Below are 22,384 nucleotides of genomic sequence, written 5' to 3'. Positions count from 1 at the left end.
TGAGGGGCACAAACCCACAACAGAGAATGTCTCTACATTTAAGAAGCTATACAAAGCTCTTCTAATTTTTGTCTATGTTCTGAAGGTCTGGGCTCCTAACATGCCCTTGGCCTTCCTTAGACTCTTCGTGCATCTCTGTGGACAGCACTTTTTAAACAACCCTTGCCTCCTAACTCACAGCTTCTAAAAAGGCCTCCCTGTGCAAAACATTTGCATCTCGGAAATCAGGGATTGACAGTATAGTTAAAATAAGTTCTACCCTCATGAGGACAAAGATCGAGTCTTTATAGTTCCTTGCTATAAGAAAGTGACCCGATATCAATAAATCTTTTTATGAACTACAAACCATTTGCATGACCTCTTGTTCCAGCTATGTAATCTGCTTCTCAGGGGACCTCCTGACTAGGTGATTACCTTTAAACTGAGAATCTATGCCATGTAAGAAAGACATGCTTATGGCTTTTCCTCACACTCCACATCCTCACATTTCCTCCCTCTGAGACTATTTGTTATCATTCAAAAATCCTCTATAAGGCATTGATTTAACTTCTAAGAGCAGTACTAAATGCAAAATATGCATTAGTAATACTGCTTACAGGCCATCATTCTTTACATTTTTGCTTGCTGTGGTATTCCCAGTGGAGAATACAATCTTTTTTAAAGAAATAATATGATGGCTTCATGTATGCAAAACAGCCCTCCCCCAACGTCATTTTCTTAATTAGTTTAAGAATAAAAACCCCTGCCAAGTATAAGTTAAAGCACTCTATGAAATCTTCTTTAATATGCCCCTCTCTTCCCTACCCCACCCATCTCTAACAGGTACATGCTACTTAAATTATCTCTACAACTAATTACTGTTTGGAGACTGATGTTTATGATGCCTATGCTATTTTGTATTGCCAACAAATTACATAGTGTCCCATATATTTTAAGCTTTCTGCATATGTTATAGATAACTTTGCAACATTTTTGGCTCAGACTATGAGATGGTAAGATTGATCATACTGATATACAATGCTCTATCTTTTTTTTTTACATTTTATTTGTGTGTGTATGTGTGTGTGTGTGTGTGTGAGAGAGAGAGAGAGGGAGGGAGGGAGAGGGAGAGAAAGGGAGAGAGAGAGAGAGAAGATATGCCTCTGTGTTCATGTGGAGGCCAGAGGACAACTTGTAAGAATCAGTGATCTCCTTCACAAGGGTCCCAGGGTTTCAACTCCGGTCATCAGGCTTGATGATGTCTTTATTCTCTGAGTTATCTCACCATTACCCCTCTACATGATTATTTTAATAGCTTTACTTTTTTATTTGAGAATATAAAACCAATAAATACTCAGTCTTCTTCTTATGGACATTTATTTATGCATTTTTGCAACCACAAACAATGCTTTATGAACACTAACACATAACTGGATTACAGTATTACTTTTCCATTTTACTAAAACAGCTTTATTAAAATATAATTTATATACTATAAAATTCACCACTTTAAAGCATACTATTCAGTCATTTTAAAGCATTCATCTAACTGTGCAACAATCACAATCATCTAATTTCAGAACATTTTCATTGTCCCAAAATAAATTTCATGCTCCCTGGCACTCATTTCCTAATCTCTGACCCATCCCTAACAATCATGAATCTACTTCCTGTTTTGTGGATTTCATAGTCTGGGCATTTTCTAAAAGTGGGCTAATAAAACATGATGAATCATAATTAGATTCTTTCACCTAATATGTTTTCAAGGTTCACTCATCATAGCATGTACATTAATTAATTTGATTATAATAATGGTTTCATGGTTGTATATGTCAACACTAAAGTACACTTTAAACATGTACAATGTGGTGTATATTAACTGAATCTTAACATTTTCGCAGCTGTTTTATCAAAAGTGTACAGCAAGCAAACAAATGCATGAAAGTAGTCATGCTCTATAAAAGTAGTCCTCGCCGGGCATTGGTGGCACACGCCTTTAATCCCAGCACTCAGGAGGCAAAGGCAAGCAGATCTCTGTGAGTTCGAGGCCAGCCTGGTCTCCAGAGCGAGTGCCAGGACAACCTCCAAAGCTACACAGAGAAACCCTGTTTCGGGGAAAAAAAAAAAAAAAAAGTAGTCCTCTAAGTGAAAGTTACACTGAGACATCAGTATATACCAACCTACTGGAAAAGTTAAAATTTAAGTTACTAACAATACCAAGAGTTGATGGGAATTACAATAACTGGAGCTGTTGTTTACTGTTGAAGGGAATGTGTGCAGAATGAACAATGGAAAAAATATTTGGTAGCATTAGTTAACTTAAATTTATACTTGCCACATGACCTAGTTTCACTCCTAAGCAACTCAGCAACAAGAAAAATTTATGGAAATACAAAAGATTTGTAGAAAACATTTATAGCGACTTTATTCCTAACAGCCCCAAACCACAAATAACTCAAATATCTATGACCTAATGAATGGATAAACAGATTGTGACACATATGGATAATGGAATACTATTCATATGTTAAAAAGGAGAAATGATGCATATGGGATGATATGAAGAATATTAAAAGTATTATAGTAAGTGAAATAAGCCAGACAAAAACAGCTGTTTTATAGTAGTCTATTAACATGACATTCCCAAAATGTCTTCACTTCTCACAGGGCTGGGGTTAGAGGTCCATGTGCAGCCACACCTGGTTTTCTGTGTGGGTGCTGGCATTTAAACTCAGGTTCTCATGCTTGAGCAGCCAGTGCTCAAGCCAACTCTAGATCTATCATTTGCTTAACGTCATTAAAATCTCCTGACAAAGAAAACAGCAGGCCAATGGGTGTGCTCAATCAAATATTTAATTAAAACAAAACAAAACACCAGTCCTATTCAACCTATTTATTTCCTTTTAAAAATCTGCATTATTATTGTGTACACCATGGTACACTGTGAAGGTCAGAGACCAACTCTGTGGGGGTATCTCTCTCCTTCCACCTTAACATGGGTTCTAGGGGTCAAACTCAAAGGATTGTCCAGCTTAAACAGCAAGTGCCTTTATGTTGAACCATCTCAGGAGCCCTATAAACTCTTTGAAAAAATGAGAGACGTGCCCTACACATCTCAAATCACTTAAAGACAGCAACTATTATTCTAATTCTAAAACCAAACAATCACAACAAAACAAAACAAAATCCAAATCACCTTAAAAACTCTAAAGAATAGTTATTTATTTTTTTTAAAAAAATCACACTTAAGTTTATAGACGTTAGGATATACTATGTTCATGGATAGGAAAACTGAATAATGAAGGGTGCTCATTCTTCCTAAACTAGTCTTTATAGTCAACAAAGTGGTACTTAAAGTCTCTGAAAGATTTCTCAAGACATTTAACAAGCTGATCATAAAACATCATATGGGAAGCTTGAAAGGCTAAAACGACTTGATATGGAGATAGGAGAGCAGTTTACCCTATTGACTATTCTTATTTTAGAGTTAGTAGTTTAAGACATTATTATACAAGTTCACAGACTGACAAAGGAGAGAAACTAGAAAGGTTAAAAAGAGGCACATGCATGTGAAACAAACTTGTTCCCTAACTAGAACTAATAAATAAATTTTTTAAAAAAGGCACATGCATGAAACCTAGGGGAAAAAAGTGACACTATTGATTCGGGTACAAAAGGATGCCCTTGGGCTGGAGAGATGGCTCAACAGTTAAGAGCACTGGCTGCTCTCCTAGAGGACAAGGGTTCAATTCCTAGCACCCACATGGCAGCCCACAACCATCTATTACTCCTGTTCCAGGGCTTCTGACACCCTCACACAGACATACATGTAGGCAAAACACCAATGAATATAAAGATAAATTATATATTTAAAAAAGGATGCCTGGCCCAAGGGTTACCAGATCTTTCTTTTTCTGTAAGGGATAAGATAGTGTCTGTCATGAGAATCAATTCTGACACTGCCACACAAAAAGCAGTCATAGATAATAAGTAAAACTAATCATGGCAGAGTACCAACAAAGCATTACTTATAAAATAGCAACAGAACATTTTTTAAAAGCCAGTTAAACACACACACACACACACACACACACACACACACACACACACACACCAAACCTGAAGTCATTTCTCCCAATATAGACAAAATGACAGCCATTTTGTAAAAGAAAAACATCTAGTGAGTTTTCCTGCTTAATTATTTCCACTTAAAAATATATAGAAAAAAATGTTTCTAGAGCCCCAGGGAATCCACAGTTCACAGATGAGTCTAAAACTTCTGAAAGTGGCATAACATTTTCTTTGTATGTGTCATATTCTCAAGAAAATCTCCACTTTTTTTTTTTCTGGTTTGTAGGGGGCTGTGATCTCCTCCCACTACTTACAAAAAAAAAAAAATTCAGAATCTGCTTTATACACTCATATTGCACAATCAAATTGGAAAGAAAATAGAGGATCCCAGAGAGGATCTGAGGAAAGCTATTAATGATATGTTATACATCTCCTGACATGGTACCAATTTCAAGGGAAATTACATGCACTGAGGTAGGGGAGGAGTAAGATAACACACGGAGAAGCTGCAGGTTAGTGAAGGGAGATTCCAATCAGCCACAATTTTTTTTGCTTTAGGTCAAGTGTCAGAGACTGTTTCCAACAGACATTTAGTCTTTTCAAAATCTAAGTCTTCATAACCCAATTAGAAAATGTATCAACATGGTCTGGTCAAGAACAAAACAATTATGTTTTCAAAGGAATAACTTACATTTTGCAGTACATTACAAAGTGCTTTCAACTTATGGCCTTGTACACGAAGGTCACCGCTTCCGGGCTTGGGAGGAAACCAGCAGCATCCTTTCTTCATGAGCAATGTTCTGGCCTCAATTTGTGAGGGCTGGTGGCGTGTTCCTTAGGCTGCTTGAGAGCCTTTTCCCACACTTTAAGACTCACAGTTTCTGATGGTGCTGGTGATGGAGATGCGGATATGATGAAAGAGATGAGTGGAAAACACAACCGAGAGAAGTGTGGAGCGCAGGAGCACAGCGGAAGGTTTACCTGCAGCCCTTCCCTTCTGAGGCATAAAGAAGGCCGCAATGGCACCTCAGACTGGAGGCACTAGGCCTGAGGTAAAAGCCAAGAAGCAAGAAGCTGACGTCACCCCTCGGAGGAGGCTTGCAGCTGGTAGGCTCCAGCACGCTTTTCTTCACTTGCTCACGATGAAGACCTCAGGGGCCCGCACCCAACTCCACGCGGGAAAGCGCCACACTTTCGAAAGAGAGCGCCCAGCTGCGACGCCCCAGAGTGAAGGCCAGATGAGCCAATGGAAGCCCAGCTTTGGCTAGACGCCTCGGCGGTGGGCGTGGCTAAGGCGGGTGGGCCTATGGAGTGGATTCTGGGCTGGCTGGTGACCGCCTAAGTTTCTGTCCACAGGGGTCTTGACCCCAGCCCTGAGGTTGAGCTATGGTCACACCAGTAATCCCACCTCCTTTCTCCTCTCTCACCAGACTATTTACCTGTGCAGTTAGACTCTGCAAAGGGTTTCCCTAAGACAAGCTTATGGCCTTTTATATGTAGGTTGTGAAAACTCAGTAATCCATTTGGTCACACACAAAACTGAAAGGGTGACTGACTCTGTGAGCGTTCCGTGGCTTCTTACCCTGTGTTTGTTGTTGCTGTTTAGCTGCAGTCCATTTTTCTGCCGTTAAATATTGGGTGCGATTTGAATCCCACAGTTATATGGATTATTCTTCTCCTGAGACTCTTCAATGATGGGTACCCGCCATGCCCCCTAAATGACAGTTCTTCTAATTCCAGAATTCTATATGGCAAAGGGACAAAGAGTTGGATTTTTTTTTTTAATTCTTATAACACTCAAAGGTTCTGTGGCTTAATTTCTTGATTGTCTCTAAATCTAATGGTAAAATACACCGGTGTTTGAGTCAAACCATTTCAAGAATCAAACTAATTCAGCTGAGTCTTCCTGTTTCTCCTTAGTTACACGTGAATGTGGTCAGGTGGTTAACGCTTAGCAAGTTTATCTCCTCGATGAAAGAAAGTGAGCTTTTTTGAAATGATGGGACTTGGCAGAAGCATTCGAGACACAGATGCTTCTGTGCTATGGCAATAAAATCTTAGTTTTAAAAGAGCATGTTATAGCGGGGTGGTGGTGGAGCTCACCTTTAATCCCAGCACTTTCGAGGCAGAAGCAGGAGGATCTCTGTGAGTTTGGGGCCAGCCTGGTCTACAGAGCGAGTTCCAGGACAGCTAGAGCTACACAGAGAAACCCTGTCTCGAAAAACCAAGATAAAACCAAAAGAAAACAAAACAAAACAAAACAAAAAGCATTTAGAAACAAATCACAAAAATCGGTTAATTTATTGTCATCCCAAACTCCAAGAGAAACGGTATACTGACTTTAATTTGCTTCTTTAGAAGAATTTCAGCTCCAAATTTTAAAATGGAAGGAAGTGTTCATGAAAATTTTAGATCTATGTCTTTAAGTTTCCCCCAACTCCTTTCCAAAAATTCTTCAAAACTCTTTGCTGATGAGCACTTTCAGAATAGCTTGGATGACATTCTGAGTAATTTCCTCTCAACCTGAAGATTCAAAATTTCATTAAATAAAAAATTAAGTATGTTACTATACTTAGATATGAAACATTAATGAACTGGGTAATACAGTCTTAAGAAGAGGCACTTAAAACACAGGACACCTGCATTATTAGAGCCGTCTGATGTGATTTGATAAATAGGCAAGATATAATGAAATGCCCAAGAAGTCAAGACCGGATGTTCTGCAGTTCACTTACTGCCTACATAGGCCATTTGAAGGTAAAGCAACTCAGCAGAAGCTCAAGAGAACTTAACGAGGAACTGAAGTGTCCTTGGACTTCATCTGACAAGGGAAGAAGGCCTAAATTTTGTAAGGACACAGGACATTAATTTTAAAGTATATGATGATTTTAGAGAGTAGAAAGTAGAGAAAGATGACTCGAGCCTAAGTGACATCTATTTAAAAGGGGAAAAGTTCCTTCTTGTAGTAGATATTTGCATCTACCCTTTTTTTCTCTCCCCTCTACTTAGTTGAATCCTACTTATTCTTCAACCCCAGCTCAAAATCTGAACCTTTCATGCCATAGCCCACAAACCGTTCTCTGTGTAGAATGAAAACAGAACTTTTTATTTGGTATTTTTGTTCTATGCCTTATAATGATTATCATTTAGGATATTATTTAATTTTTGCTTTGGATGCTGAATGCTAAGCTACTTGAACTTTTAGTCACCACTGCTCCTGGCAGAGTAGCTTGAACATGGTAGACAAGTTTACAATAGTGTTAATGTTAGTGGGTATAGTAATATGCTAGGGTTACCTTAACAAAATAACATACTCTTTCTTGGTAACTGAAAGAACAGAAATGTATGTTCTTAAAATTAGAGAGACTAGATATCTCGAATCACAAGGTACTAGTGTTGGTTTCCTTTTGAGCTCTCACCATGCTGGTAAATAGCTATGCCATCTGTCTTTGTGTGTCTTTCCTCTTTCTATATACACATCTATCTCCAAATACACTCTTCATATAAGGGCACCATTTTGCTCAGTTAGGGCCACATTAAAGACCTCATTTCTACTCAATTATCCCTTCAAACACCTTATCTTAAAGTAGATTACTTTTTAGGGATGAAACATCAACATAGGATGTTTTGGAAGGACAAAGCAGAAATGTTAGAAATAAGTTATGCCATCTTAGGAAATCCTCAAACTGGAGCAGAGCTACTAGTGTCTGCCTAGTCTTCAGAAGCCCTGAGTTCAGTCTCCTGAATACACCTCACAGAGTCTCAGTCTTAGATCTATATATGACATAAATATGTACATCAAGTTGGTATAAAATAATAAGAAAGGGCTGGAGAGATATCTCAAAGGTTAAGAGCACTGGCTGCTCTTCCAGAGGTCCTGAGTTCAATTCCCAGCAACCACACGGTGGCTCACAACCATCTATAATGAGATCTGGTGCCCTCTTCTGGCCTGCAGGCATACATGCTGGAGGAACACTGTAGACACAATAAATACATCTTTTTTAAAAAAGATAATAAGGAATGTTGGGGTTTGTAGAAATCAATGTATTTATCTAGACAAATGACATTTAAAACTTTCCCCACATAAAAGCAATAAACAAAACAAAAAGCTTCAGACAGGTTAGCTTCTAAGCTATCAGTTTGAAAAATTACCAAATGTTACTTCATTTGGAATCATAACTTCTTTGCTAGATATCAGGCATGTTAAGTATGTTTACGATTGGCCAGAGGAACATTCTCAGACTCCATTGGATTACATATTACATTTGTAATTGACTACTATGTTGAAGGATGCCGTACTAAATATGAGACACATCATTTTCCCACAGACATCGACATTTTCCAGGAATTCTGTTTTTAAGAACATAACTTATTTTGAGATATTTTATTTAAAAATGAAACTCCAGTATTCTTTTCTTATCCATAGTTTTTTTTGTAGTTTCAGTCAACTGAAAATGGAAAATAACAGAGGAAAAAAAAACCTTAGATTTTTAAATAGCACTCTATTCTAAATTGCATGGTGATATCTTGTATTGTTCTCTTTTATACCACTGAGGATGTGAATCATCTCTGTCCAGTATAACTTCACTGAATTGAACATGCTATCTACCTGTTAGTCACTTAATAGTACATTCATCAGGTCCACTGTAGTGTTATGCAGTGCTTTCATTTCACCCAAAAAGAGCACTAAAGCATGAACTTGTACAATATTTGTTAATAAGTGTTACTTTTATTTTTGTTATTTTACCATTCCAATTCTTTAAATGATAAAATAGTATAGGTAGCATTTAGTGCTATGAACATATGATTTAAAACTTCCTTTTAGGGATCATAGAACACAACACAAATGTGTTCCAAAATATTCAGGAATATGTAAGTCTTTATATAGTTCAGGCTATTGTTAACTAAAAAGGAGTTAGTATAGTAATTCAGAGGAACTTTTTTTAAAATATACCTTCCTTAGCACTAGATCTGAATATTCTAATATAATAGACTTGGATAAATGGTAGATAGTCTATGTTTCAAAAATATTTCCTTCATTAAATAATTCTAATGACCACCTTTGTTAGCACATAAGCCCCTAAAGCACCTAATGTATAGTACATACTTAATAAATTCTTGTCACATTAAATGGCTAAAGGTGTGATTTATTAAGATTAATAGTGTCTAGGATGGATTGAGAGTTGGAAGTGTCCTAGAGGCAAGGAAATCCTGCTACATAGACATTTGACTAAGAGATGAAGCAGTCTTAAACTACAATAGAGGCAATAGGAAAGAAATGGATGAAACACACTGAGAAGATAGAATGAGCACAATTAGATAAACTGTTGAAACCTCTTCATTTAATCCCAGCCCTTGGGAAGCAGAGGCCAGCAGATCTCTGTGAGTTCAAGGATAGCCTGGTCCACAAAGTGAGTTCCAGGACAGTCAAGGCTGTTACACAGAGAAGCCCTGGCTCAAAAAAAAAAAAAAAAAAAAAAGTGTGTGTGTGTGTGTGTGTGTGTGTGTGTGTATCCCTATATAGATATAATCATTTACTGATTATATAACTTACCCCTTTATCTCAATTTCTCTTTTTTCATTATAACTGTGTATTGGCACATTTCCTTGTGTTTGAGTCTCATTATTTTCTGGGAGTTCTTCTCATTGCCCCCCCATGCTACAACCTGCATAGCTTCATGATGGAATTGAGTAAGGCAGCAAGTGAATGAAGAGGGGTCAGACAAACAGACCAAACGCAGAAAAACTGGGATTGGGTGAGCCATCAGCTCAGATGACAATGAAGCAGCCCCAAAACTTGGCCGTTATTTTCTATGCCTGAATGAGGAGATGTGTTCTTTGTAGACAGCTGATGAGGAGTCAGCCTTAGCTAATCCTGGCAGGAAGTCTATAGGTGCAGTTTCAGGTTGCAGTCATCTAGGATAAGGAAGCTTTCCTGTGGTTGGTAGTTTCTGTATACATTTGTCAATCATCAATAAACACTTCTACTTGGAGCAGGGAAGGGCTTTGCCATTGCCATAGGCCTTGACATGGCTGTGCTCATGTCAACATTATACATTCACTCAGGACTTCCTTTGCTCCCCACACCCACATACAGTATACATATACCTTCTGAGACTAGCTAATCTAGCTTGTGTTTGATATTTGATTTTGTTATTGTTGCTTTTTGTTATCTTTAAACATGGTCTTATGTAGCCTAGGCTGTCCTTGAACTCACTGTGTAGAATGACCTTAAACTCCTGGTCTTCCTGCCTCTACCTCTCAAGTGCTCACTGTGCAGAATGACCTTGAACTCCTGTCTTCCTGCTTCTACCACCCAAGTGGTAGAATTACAAGGTGAGTGCCAATATCCTTGGCTTAGCTGATACTTTACAGCTTGTACTTCTTTTGTGTCTCTTTCAGCTAGCACACTACTACAATGTAGTTAGTCAAATTCTCTGTAAACATTTGTTTATTTTTAGTAATTGGTGATTTCTAAGTAAGCCCTTAAGCATATTGTAATTGCAATTAGAATTAACAGTCACTGTGAACAGAACTGATAGTACACTTGAGAATTCCCATTAGTCAAAGGTGACCTTCCTATGTCTCCCAACAGATGCAGACCTGACAAAGTGATTCATACCTGCATAACCTACAGAACAGGTCTCTATAATCTGCCTTGCTGCTGAAATAAACAATATAGATTAAGATATTCCTTACCAAATGCAGAACACTATTGCCAATACTGTTTGTTGGGTTGGCATAGTCTCATGATTCCTCTAAAACTGTTTTTTTTTTTTTAATCTGAGGGCAATGCCAAGAAATTAACACTGTCTAATACAATGTAATAATAAGTTTAAGATATCTTTGTATAAAATTAATAGTAAAATAATATTGAGCCTGAAATTCAAGAAATATTATAAGATCTTTCTTTGAAGTATTTCATTTTCAGCTATACTATTTGCTCTGAGTGATATTAACTTATATAAACAGCTTCCTCATTTGTTAAATGGGCATCAGTCTTAGATTTACTCTACTAAAACAGTTGAGATGCTGTACTCAGTACAATGTCATATACCTAATGATTAAATAATAAAAACATTTTACCTGTGATTTTAAAATATTCTAGTTCAACGTTATTTTTATTAGTTGTTTTATGGCCTCTTTTTTCAATGATTGCTGTCACATGCATATATATATATATATATATATATATATATTATATCTCAATCTGTATAATGTTTTATTTGTGTGTGTGTGTGTGTGTGTGTGTGTGTGTGTGTGTGTGTTTAGGGCTGACCATTTGGTATTGCATAAGCAATTGGTGTGCTCTTCCCTGAGAAGACTGTGTCTTCTGTTCTGTGCATCTACCCATTGAGGGGCAACGAAGGACACTAGCAATAGACTATTTTTGAGTCTTCTTGGACAACCCTGACCAACAACTTGAAAAAAGGCTTCTCATGACTCATGTTAGGGTTTTTGTAGGTGATTTTGGCTTTTGGAAAAAGCATTGTCAGCCCAGATGAGGACTTTTCATTTAAACTATTTGTGTGTGTTTATATACAGAGTTACATGTATTATAGTCTTTTAAAGAAGATAGTTAATATTATAACTCTTATAACTTTTTCAGACTTCTTTACTGTCCTTTTATCCTCCTTTTCTTTTTTAACTCTCCCCTCTAATTAGAGCCCTCCTTTTCCCTATGATATCACTTATACCCTACTATTCCCATCTTTATTTTTCCCCACCACTTCCCCCAGCAATGGTCCCTTTTTACTTTCCTGGTTTCTGAAGTTACTCTAGTCTTTGCACTCATATCTGAAGATTTGTAAGTAGGAGCCTCCAATGATAGAGAATATTCAACAGTTGTCTTTTTGTGTATATGTTACGTCACTCATCATTACCTTTTCTAGTCCCATCCATTACCTGCAAAGTTCGTGATTTTATTTTTCTTTAAAACTGAACAGTATTCCATATTGTTTTGTACGCCATATTTTCATTATCCACTCACCAATTGATGGACATTTAGGCTGTTTTCATTTCCTTGTTATGTGAGTAGAGCAACAACAAGCATGGCTGAACAAGTATCTGTGGAGTGTGATGTTGAGTCTGGGGCATATGCCAAAGAGGTGGGGTAGCTTCATCATATTGTAGATTTATTGTTAGATTTTTGAAAATTCCCTATTCTGATTGCCATAGTGGCAGCACAAGTATGTGGTCCAACCCGCAGTGATTCTGTGATCGAGTCTCCTTTTTCACCATACTCTCTCCAGCACATACTGTTGGTTGTTTTGAATTGTATCATCAAGTCATTTATTTGTGATTCTTCTAATTTTTTAACAGAGGCATTCAAAGCCCTAAATTTTCAGAGTGTCCTGGAGCTTTGGTTGCGTTATGTCTTCATTCTCATTTAGTTCTACGAAAACTGTTATTTTTTCTTCTTTGGCCCATTCAGTAATTAGTTGCTTCATCTCCAGGAGTTTGGGTATTTACTAGAGATTTGTTTACTCTCACTTTTAAGGTTTATTGCACTGTAGTCAGATAGAATACAGGGGGTTTCTTTAATCCTTTTGAACTTGTAAAGACCAGGATGTAATCTATTTTAGAATACTGACCAACTCAGCTGCTACCAGGGCCCACATCCAGTGCCTTGGGTTAGCCCACCCTAACATCTAACCATCTATGACCCGATGGAGTGAATAAAGGACTGGTCCTGAAGAACAATAACTGCAGATCTCCATGGTTCAGGGTGGCCACAGGATATCCAAGAGGAGTTCCAAAGAGGGCTCAGTGATGATGGTGGATGGTGTACCAGAGGCCTTTAACCAGACCAATGACTCATGACAATGAACATTTGTAAATAAATAAGGCTGATTGGACAAAAGTGTATACTGTGTGACACTCCTTGTCTCCCAGTGCCACTAAGTCAACTGTAGCAGTGTTAGAGAGGCAGGAAAGATGGAGGAGCAAAGAGGTTTTTGGTTTTTGTTTTTAACTGTTTTGATTTTAATTTCCTTTTAATTTTCTTTTGGGGAGACACTGCAAGGGTGAGGGGAGGATATGGGAGGACTTGGGGATGAGTGGAATTGGAGTGCATGGTATGAAATTCCCAAAGAATCAATAAAGAAATTTTTATTGCCTTAGTTAGGGTTTTTATTGCTGTGAAAAGATACAATGACCACAGCAACTCTTATAAAGGAAACATTTAATTATGGTGGCTTTCTTACAGTTCAGAGGTTTAGTCCATTAACATCATGGTGGAGAGCATGGCGGCATGCAGGCAGACATGGTGCTGGCGAAATAGCTGAGTGTCCTACATCTTGCAGGCAACAGGAAATTGACTTGCAGTCACACTGAGGGAAGTTTGAGCAAAAGAGACTCAAAGCCTGCCCCCATAGTGACATAATTTCTCTAACAAGGCTATGCCCCTCCTAATAGAGCTCCTTTGGGGGCCATTTTCTTTCAAATCACCAATTTCCACTCTCTGGCCCTCAAAGGCTAATAGCCATATCATAAGGCCAAAAAAAAAATGCATTAAGTCCAACTTCAAAAGTCCCCATAGTCTATAACACTCTTAAACTTGTTTCAAAGTCCCAAAGTCTCTTCTGAGATGCATGGAAATCTATTAACTGTAATCACATGTAAAACTCAAAATCAAAAAGTAGATCCATACTTCCAACATGTAACAGCACAGGAAATGTATTGCCATTTCAAAACACAGGGAAGGGAGTGTAGCAAGGAAACACTGGACCAAAGCAAGACTGAAAACCAGCGGGGCAAACTCCAAACTCTGCATCTTCATGTCTGATAGCAAAACACTCCTCAGATCTCCAACTCTGTTCAGCTTTGTTGACTGCAACACACTTATTTCTCTTGTTCTTTGGATTTACTCTCTGTTAGCAGCTTTCCTTGGCAGGTATCCCAGGACTCTGGCATCTCTAACATCTTGGGGTCTCCAAGGCAACCCAGACTTCAACTTCACAGCTTCACTCAATGGCCTCGCTACTAAGCCTCCATTCAGGGACACCCTTGACACTTGCCTGGCCTCAGCAGCTTTCTTTAGGCATAGAGGCAAATTCCATAACCTGTTTCTTCTATCCTTAACTCTAAAGACAGAAACACATGGCTGAAACTGCCAAGTTCTGCTACTTACTGGGAATGAAATATGCCCCCCTCATTCATTTAAATCTTTGCCAGCTTTCTGTCCTTCACTGCCTAAGCTTGGCTGTCCTGAAACTTTCTCTGTTGACCAGACTGGCCTCTAACTCAGAGATCAGCAAGCCTCTGCCTTCCGTGTTGGGATTAAAGGTATGCTGCATCACACCCGACTCTAAGATTTCCTGTAGCTCTTTTTCACAAGTTGGAAACTTAGCTGGGTATGATCTTGCCCTGAGGTCATCACTTCATTTAATTGATTTCTTAATACATTTATCTCCTTGAACATAGAATTTAGCTCTATTCCACTTTCTGGTGCTCTTTTCCTCCTCAAAATTTTCATTTTATAATTTACTCTGCTCAGCTTGCTCCTTTTCTTTATAAATCTTCATTAGAGTTACCACTAAAGACAACAAGACAGAGTCTATGATAAGCTATTTTAAGATTTCTCCCACCAACAGAATAATCCAAAACTCTTCACTTTAGCCTCTGGCAGATTCTTTGAACAAGGGCATAAAGCAGCTACTTTCTTCACCAAAATATCACAAGAATGATCTCTAGGCAACATACTAAAATTCTTCTCTGAAACCTCTTGAGGTTGCGGCCCCCCCCCCCCCCCCGCTCCCCAGTTCATCAAATCATCCTCAGCACCATTGTTTTCTAATGTCTTACTAGTATGGCCCATTTGACATCACTTAAAGCATTCCACTGCTTTCCTAACCCAAACTCCCAAAGCCCATATTATAACCAAACAAATGTATGGTCAGGCTTATCACAATAATACCCCAGCCCCTGGTACCAACTCTGTCTTAGGATTTTTATTGCTGTAAGGAGATGCCATGAACATGGCAACTCTTATAAAGAAAACATTTAATTGGGGCAGTTTGTTTACAGTTTCAGAAGTTCAGTCCAACATCATCATCATCACAGGGAGTATGGTGACATGCAAGCTGAGAGTGCTTCATCATGGCTTGTAGGCAATAGGAAGTTAACAGGAAGTCACCCTGAGGGAAGCTTGAGCAAAAGAGATCTCAAAGCCCACCCCCACAGTGACATACTTCCTCCAAAAAGGCCATACCTCCCAAATAGTGCCATTCCCTTTAGAGGCCATTTTTTCCCCAAACTACCATAATTATTTTTTAAAAAAGTAATAAAAGAAAGGAAAAAAAGAAAAGCTTTTGTGTGCTGCTTGGTTTAATGTGTATTCTTTGGTGTTTGGGTAGAATATTCTATAGACATGTTAAGTTCATTTAATGTATGATGTCAATTCTGATGTTTTTCTATTTTTGTCCAGATGACCTGTCTGATGGGGAATGTACTGTGTATGTTTATCTTTCTGATTGTTAAATAAAATACTGTTTGGCCAATGAGACAGCAAGTAGACGGGAATAGAAGTCAAAGAGGATTCTGGGAAATATAGTAGAGAAGTGCTGATCCAGGCAGGAAGTGACATAGCAAGGAGATTCATATTTAAGCTAAGGAGAAACAGGAAGGGTCCTCTTTTCCCTCAGCTCCTGCTCCAGTGGCACAATGTGATCAACCAGCTAGGAGGGACGCCAATATGGCATCCGATAAGTCTTATAAAATATATAGATGAATGATAATTGAGACTGAGCTAGCAGATGAGAAGTCCTAGTCATTGGCCAAGCAGCATTGTACCTAATAAAGTTTCTGTGTATTCATTTGGGCCCTAACTCGGGCAGGCAGCTTTTGTAAAGCTCACACGTGGCAGTGGGGCTCAGGCGGCTTTTGGCGGAAAGATTTATCGTAACATCTGTCTATTAGAGAAAGTGGGTTATTGAAATTACCTACAATAATGGATTGATGTTAACCTGTGTATTTAAATCCAGTAGTACTTTTTTATGGACTTAGGTGAACCAGTTTGGTGTATATATGTTTAGAATAGTAATGTATGTTTGCTAGCTATTCTCTTGATTAGAATGAAGTGTCCCTCTTTATCTCTTCTAATTTTAGTTTGAAGTCTATTTTGTCAGATATTAGGATAGTGGTGCCTGCTTGCTTCTTGGTCCCATTTAATTGGAGTATTTTTGTCCATACTTTTAATCAACGGTGGTACCTATCATTAAAGTAAGATATTCTTCTTGTAGACAAGCTAGGTGGATTTTTATTTTTTGATTTATTTAGTAAACCTATTTTTATTTTTATTGGAGAGTGGAGGCTATTTATATTTAAAGTTATTGTTGAAATATGTTTGTTAACTGAGTCATGTAATTTTTGAGATTGTAATTTGTATTATTTGTGGTGCTTTATGTTTTGGTAATTATGGCTTTGTACTTCCTCTCACAGTCTCTCAGCTATGCTCACTTCTCTCTTTAGCCTGGGATATTGCTTCTTATAGTTTCTTAAGGTTGGGTTTGTTAAATATAAAAATTTTTAGCAAAGTTTTTTTCTCTTTCACTTATGGTGTATAGTTTTGCTGGGTATATTAGTCTAGGCTGGCCAACATGGTCTTTTAGGATTTTGAATGCATTGCTCCAGGCTCTTCTGGCTTTCAGAGTTCCCCCTGAGAAATCATCTGTTATTCTGATTGGTTTTCCTTTATATGTGAGTTGTTTAACAGTTAAACAACAGTTTAAAAATTAAAACATTTTACCCTGCAAGTTAACTCTTTAAACAGGAAGGCAAACAACTCAAAATAGCTTCAAGAATTCCCCAAACTGACCAGCTTCACTAAGCCCCTCCATGCCAGAGTAAGCAATAAAAGCTGAGAGTGCCCCTCAGACAAGTCAAGCTGTGAAGATGACTCAGGAATCTAAGCTGCAAAGAAGACTCAGAGCAGACCAGCTGCCTGAAGAAGTAGAAACCAGCTGAGCTGACTGGAAGAGGTTTAGGCCAAATGAGTGACTTGGAAAGGACACTCTCAGACATGTTGATTTATCAGCAGGCTGTGCAGTTTGCTCCAGGTTCCAAGCTTTTGTGAGCTGTCACCCATGGGTAGGTTTTAGTGATGCATCTATCTTTTAATCATTTCTGCTCCTATAAGTAACTCCTCACCCATATTCCTATAAGTAACTCTAAGAATACTCACTGGTTCACCAAGTTAGACTTTGGTGATATCCATATTTTTGTGGAATCCCTGTCTGTAGTGAGTAGACATGTTTGTTGTATCTCCCCAGGAAAAGTTTTGTTACTCAACAATGTGACTAGTGTTTTCTTCTCTTGCATTGTGCAGCACACTTTTTTTGACCTGTATACTTGTTTTTTTTTTTTTAATTATGATATGTTGTGGAATTTTCTTTTCTGTTGTTGTCTATTTGGTGTTTTGTGTGCTGCTTGTATCTGTATGGATGTGTGTTTCCTTAGTTTGTACTTCTTTCCTACTTTAAGGTTTTGTTTTGAGTTCCCTAATTGAGTTGTTGGGTTTTACAATTCTACCTTCATTTTAGCTTGAGTCTCCTTCACTGTTTCTTTTTCCTTATTGAATTCCATTCTCAAATCCTGGATTACATTTGTCATTTCCTTATGTTTACCTTTTGTGGGGGCATCACTCAGGCTTTTATTTACTTTAAATTTTTTTGTCTTAATTTGATTGGAGTATTTTTCTGTGTCTTCTCAAGTTCTTTTGAGTTATTTGAGGAAATATATAATTGTTCTTTGAAATTCTGCATCCAGGTATTCATCTAAATAATTCTCATTAGCAAATATTTCCACAGAACTGGGGGAGGATATACAGGCATGATCTATCATATTCTTTGTATTTTAATAATGATTTCTGGGCATGTGGACTTATTTTGTTCTAGGTCTGATATGGACAAAGGAGAAAGGGCCAAAGAGAGAATGTGGGGGGGTTGGTACCAGAGGTTGAAAAATTTGGGGAGGAGTCATATCAGGTGGATAGAGGGGACTAGGCTGGTATATAGGATCTGCTTCCTTGTCCAAGCCTGGAGGTGGGGGTGAATTTGAATGGGTGCCAGGATTGAGTGTGGCATGAGAAGACCCTGTGAGTTAGGGAATAGACAGGGTGGGTTCTGGCAAGAGCATAGAGATTGGTTTTGGAATAAACAGGGTACAGATTAGGACTGGACACTAGATATGGGATCCAGGCTAGATATGGAAAATTGGGGTAAATACATGAAGGGGGAGGGTCAAGTTGACTCATTGGTGTAGACCCTGGAGAAGGATGTGGGAGGTCTGGCTGGGTGGAGAGTTTGGATGGAATGTGGGAGGGACTTGTGGGTGGTGGCAAGTAGGATGGGTCCTGACATAGTCTTCAACATTATGTTAAAATTTAGAAAATTCGTTCTTTAATAAGAGGTTTTGGGGTAGCAGGTATAACTCAGTGGTAGATTGCTTACCTAGTATACTGAGGCCCTGGATTTGACCTCCAGCAACCCTCCGCCCAAACATGAGCAGTTTCAGAGTAAGACAGCTCCCACACTGGTGTGTGGTTTTGTTTTGTTTTTCAATTGTTCAGCCATATTGCAAGAATCCAAACTATCACTGTTCCACACTGTAATGCTAAAAGCATTTGCCCTTGTTTTCAGACTTGGGTCTCACTAGATAACCTCTTCAGTTTGTCTTTAAAACAGCATCCAGCAATAGAAAACATCTCTTCTTATTTGTTAATTTGTAAGGGTAACAAAATCTTTCTCAGCAGCCTTCCCGCACACTGCTGTTCATAACTTATTCACGGAGTCACATCCCTACCTCTTAATTACTGCTGATGAGGAGAATGAGCTCATGAGTTTTCCAGACAGAAGCCTGCATGAATCACAAATTGTCCCTGTGGTATGGGTTATGGACTTTTGTGAAGTATGGACACCTAAACAAAATTGGTGTTCTACTAACAAAAACTCCTACATCTGTTATTTAGTGTGATAGAGTGTTTGTCATTGCTTTTTAATCTTCATGGGAAGGAGATTTAGGTTATCTTTCACACAGCTTACTCTCTACTGTTATCAGTTAACTCTTTGCCATCAGTTTGTTAAACAAACTAATGTCAATTTCATTCTTTGTCCCATTTTTAAGAAACTTTGTGAAATGCTTCTGCCAGTTTGTTTCTGCTACTAGTAGAAAGTTCTTGAAGCATCACAACTAAAAATGGTAAATACCTATGAATATCAGTTTTACCTAAGGCAGATCACAAATGCAAGTGGCATGGTAATTATAGCTGCTTTCTGCAGGTGGTTTTTATCTAGGGGCCAAAAGTAAATTTATAGCATGTCTATATATGATTTTAAAATACACAACCTTCCTCTCAAAACTTAAAGCAATTTAAAAAAAAAAAAAGACACATTCCACTTTCAGTTCAGATTAGCTGACTTATTAGCAGGATTAGCAAGTGAACCAAGCAGGGGAAGGAATGAAAGGAAGAGCCCTGCCTTAGTTACTTTATAATTCTGACCCTCCTCATGTGCTTGAGTCGCAGGAGAGCGTGCCACTGCACTGGGCTCTCCTCTCTCTTTCACAGGAGTACTTTATACATTGTTACAACAAGATACCTCATCCAAGCAACTTAAGGAGGAAGGGCTTGTTGGCGCTTACAGTTTCAAAGAGTCTACCGAGGCTGAGAAGGAACAGCCGCAGCAGCATGAGCACTGCTGGTCACATTGCACTGCAGACAGGAAGCAGGTAGAGACCAATTAAGTAGAACTATGGGTCCTCAAGGGATGCCCTGCCCCTTGACTCCTCCAACAATTTTCCACCTCCTAAAGGTTCCACCACCTCTCTAACAGCACCACCATCTGGAGACCAAGTGTTCAAACAAATAAGCCTATGAGGGGCATTGCACATTCAAACTACAACACACCAACAAGTATTATTTGTGAAACTAAGGGGAATGCTACTCGTGGGAAAAAGAGAGAAGAGCCAGGCATGGTGGCACACTCCTGTGACTCAAGCACATGAGGCAAGTGGATCAGAGTTGTGAGTCCACACTAACAAAATGGGGGAGGATATTAAGAAACATGTATGCAAATCTTTAATATTCATGTGTGATCAGTCCGTATACCTTCCTTCACTTTAAGAAAATAAAATCTGTTTGATTAACAAGAACTTGTCTCTCCACATTGGCTTCATCTGGAAATAGTTTTCATAAGTAATTTACATTGTGTTTCTGTAAATGCAATAAAATTGAAACAATACAGACTGCAGTCATAAATAAAAGGGAAGAGATGTGATATAGAAGGAAAGAGTGAGAATTTACTACAGAGGAAAACCACCCCTGAATCAACCAGCTCAATAGTCACTTTCTTGGCTTTGTACCAGCATTTTCTCTTGAATCTTGAAGGGCACTTCTAAGAGTATGTCTTCCCGGAAGCTTTGCTAAAAACTCCTAATGTGGTTAATATAATAGAACAGATAGCACAGTATACATGTTCTTTTGTATGTATCCATGATACATGAGATACTCAATGGAGACTTGTCGCTATTGTATTTTTAATGTACTATGATTATTATTTCTAATGCTTTGGATCTTTGAGCAATGTTTTAGTAAATATTTTGTCTCATGTCCCCCATTTTCTGTTTCCCCTTGAAATGCCAAATGTAAATGTGTTAGATTGTTTAATCTGGAGTGCATGTGCCATCTAGGATCTGTTCACTTTCAGCAGTCTTTTTTTTCTATGTGCTTCAATTTAGATAATTTCTGTTGAATTGTCTTCAAATTTACTGATACTTTCTTGTACACTATCTAGTATGCTGTCAATTCCACTGAGTGATTTTCTTGCTTATTTAAAAGCAAAAATTGTAGATATAGAGTCTTTCAATCATAGGAATTCCATTTGCTTTTGACTTTTATTTTCAGTTTCCATAACTCTGAATTTCTTTATATTTTCGCTCCTTGTGTATGCACTCAGAAAGATAAGCAGGCTCAATGGAACCTAAAGGCAACTGGTAGGGACTACACTAAAGGGCGAGGATTCTGGAAAGAAAAAGTATATTATCTCATTAAAGGATTAATTATTCCTCCTACCTCTTTAGCATAGCTTAAGGTAAACCTGACCTGCTTGTGATTGATCTGCCTAATTGTATTATCTCTTTTTTAATTTTCCATTCATTTATTTAGCTCATAAATAAAGTCATGCGCAATTATGATACAGAATACATTATGTTCACAATGGCATGGCTAAATTAAACCAATTAACATGTTCTATCACTCATATTCATCATTTTTGTTTTGAGAACACTTAAAGGATACTATCTCACAACTTTTAAAATATAGCATATTGTTATCAACCATATTTACTATGCTCTCAGTAGACCTCAAGACTTCAGAGAGTCCATGCCTCTTGTCCAACTGCAGTTGGACCAATCATTTCCCCATTGTTAAAAGTCCCACATTGAAGCCTAATAGCCACAATTCTGCTCTCTGTTCCCATAAGTTCATCATTTCTAGGTTACACATAAAATTGAAATTGTGTGACATTTGTCTTCCAGTGTGTCACTTATTTTTTTTTTTGGCAAGCATATAACTTTACTACTTACTAAAGATGAAATCAAATTTGCATGCACAGGTGAGCACTCACTGAAACACCTTGGATTCATCACATATTTGAGTTTCAATTAGCATATATATATATATATTTATTTATATAAAAAGAGCAATAATGGCAATATGTTATGCATCAATAGCAGCAACAGCTTTTCCAGGTTCTGCAGTCATTTGAACAAAATTGTAGAGACATCCAGCACACTCCATTTAAAAAACAAAAACAAAAAACAAAACACATACAAAAAAAACAAACAACAACAACAAAAAAGTAAAAAACAAAATCCCAGAAAACAGCACAGTTCTGTTACTCTTGTGGTACTTGGCACCATTTTTTTTAATTAGCTTCTCAGTCATCATCTGGGAGGAAACCATTCTGAGCAACATCATTAAAAACAGCTCTGATAAAGCATGGTCACTACTATGTATCATAAAGCAGGTCCACATATGAGTGAGTACATATCATGTTTGTCTTTTTGTGATTGGGTTACCTCGCTCAGAATGGTTTCTTCGAGTTCCATCCATTTTCCTGCAAATTTCAAGATTCCATTGTTTTTTTCTGCTGAGTAGTACTCCATTGTGTAAATGTACCACAATTTCTCTATCCATTCTTTGGTTGAGGGGCATCTAGGCTGCTTCCAGTTTCTGGCTATTACAAATAATGCTGCTATGAACATGGTTGAACATATGTCCTTGTTATATGAATGTGCTTCTTTGGAGTATATGCCTAAGAGTGGAATTGCTGGATCT

Source organism: Cricetulus griseus, chromosome 3 (assembly GCF_003668045.3).
Source record: "Cricetulus griseus strain 17A/GY chromosome 3, alternate assembly CriGri-PICRH-1.0, whole genome shotgun sequence".
Taxonomy (NCBI): domain Eukaryota; kingdom Metazoa; phylum Chordata; class Mammalia; order Rodentia; family Cricetidae; genus Cricetulus; species Cricetulus griseus.
Note: the sequence above shows the minus strand (reverse complement) of the source record.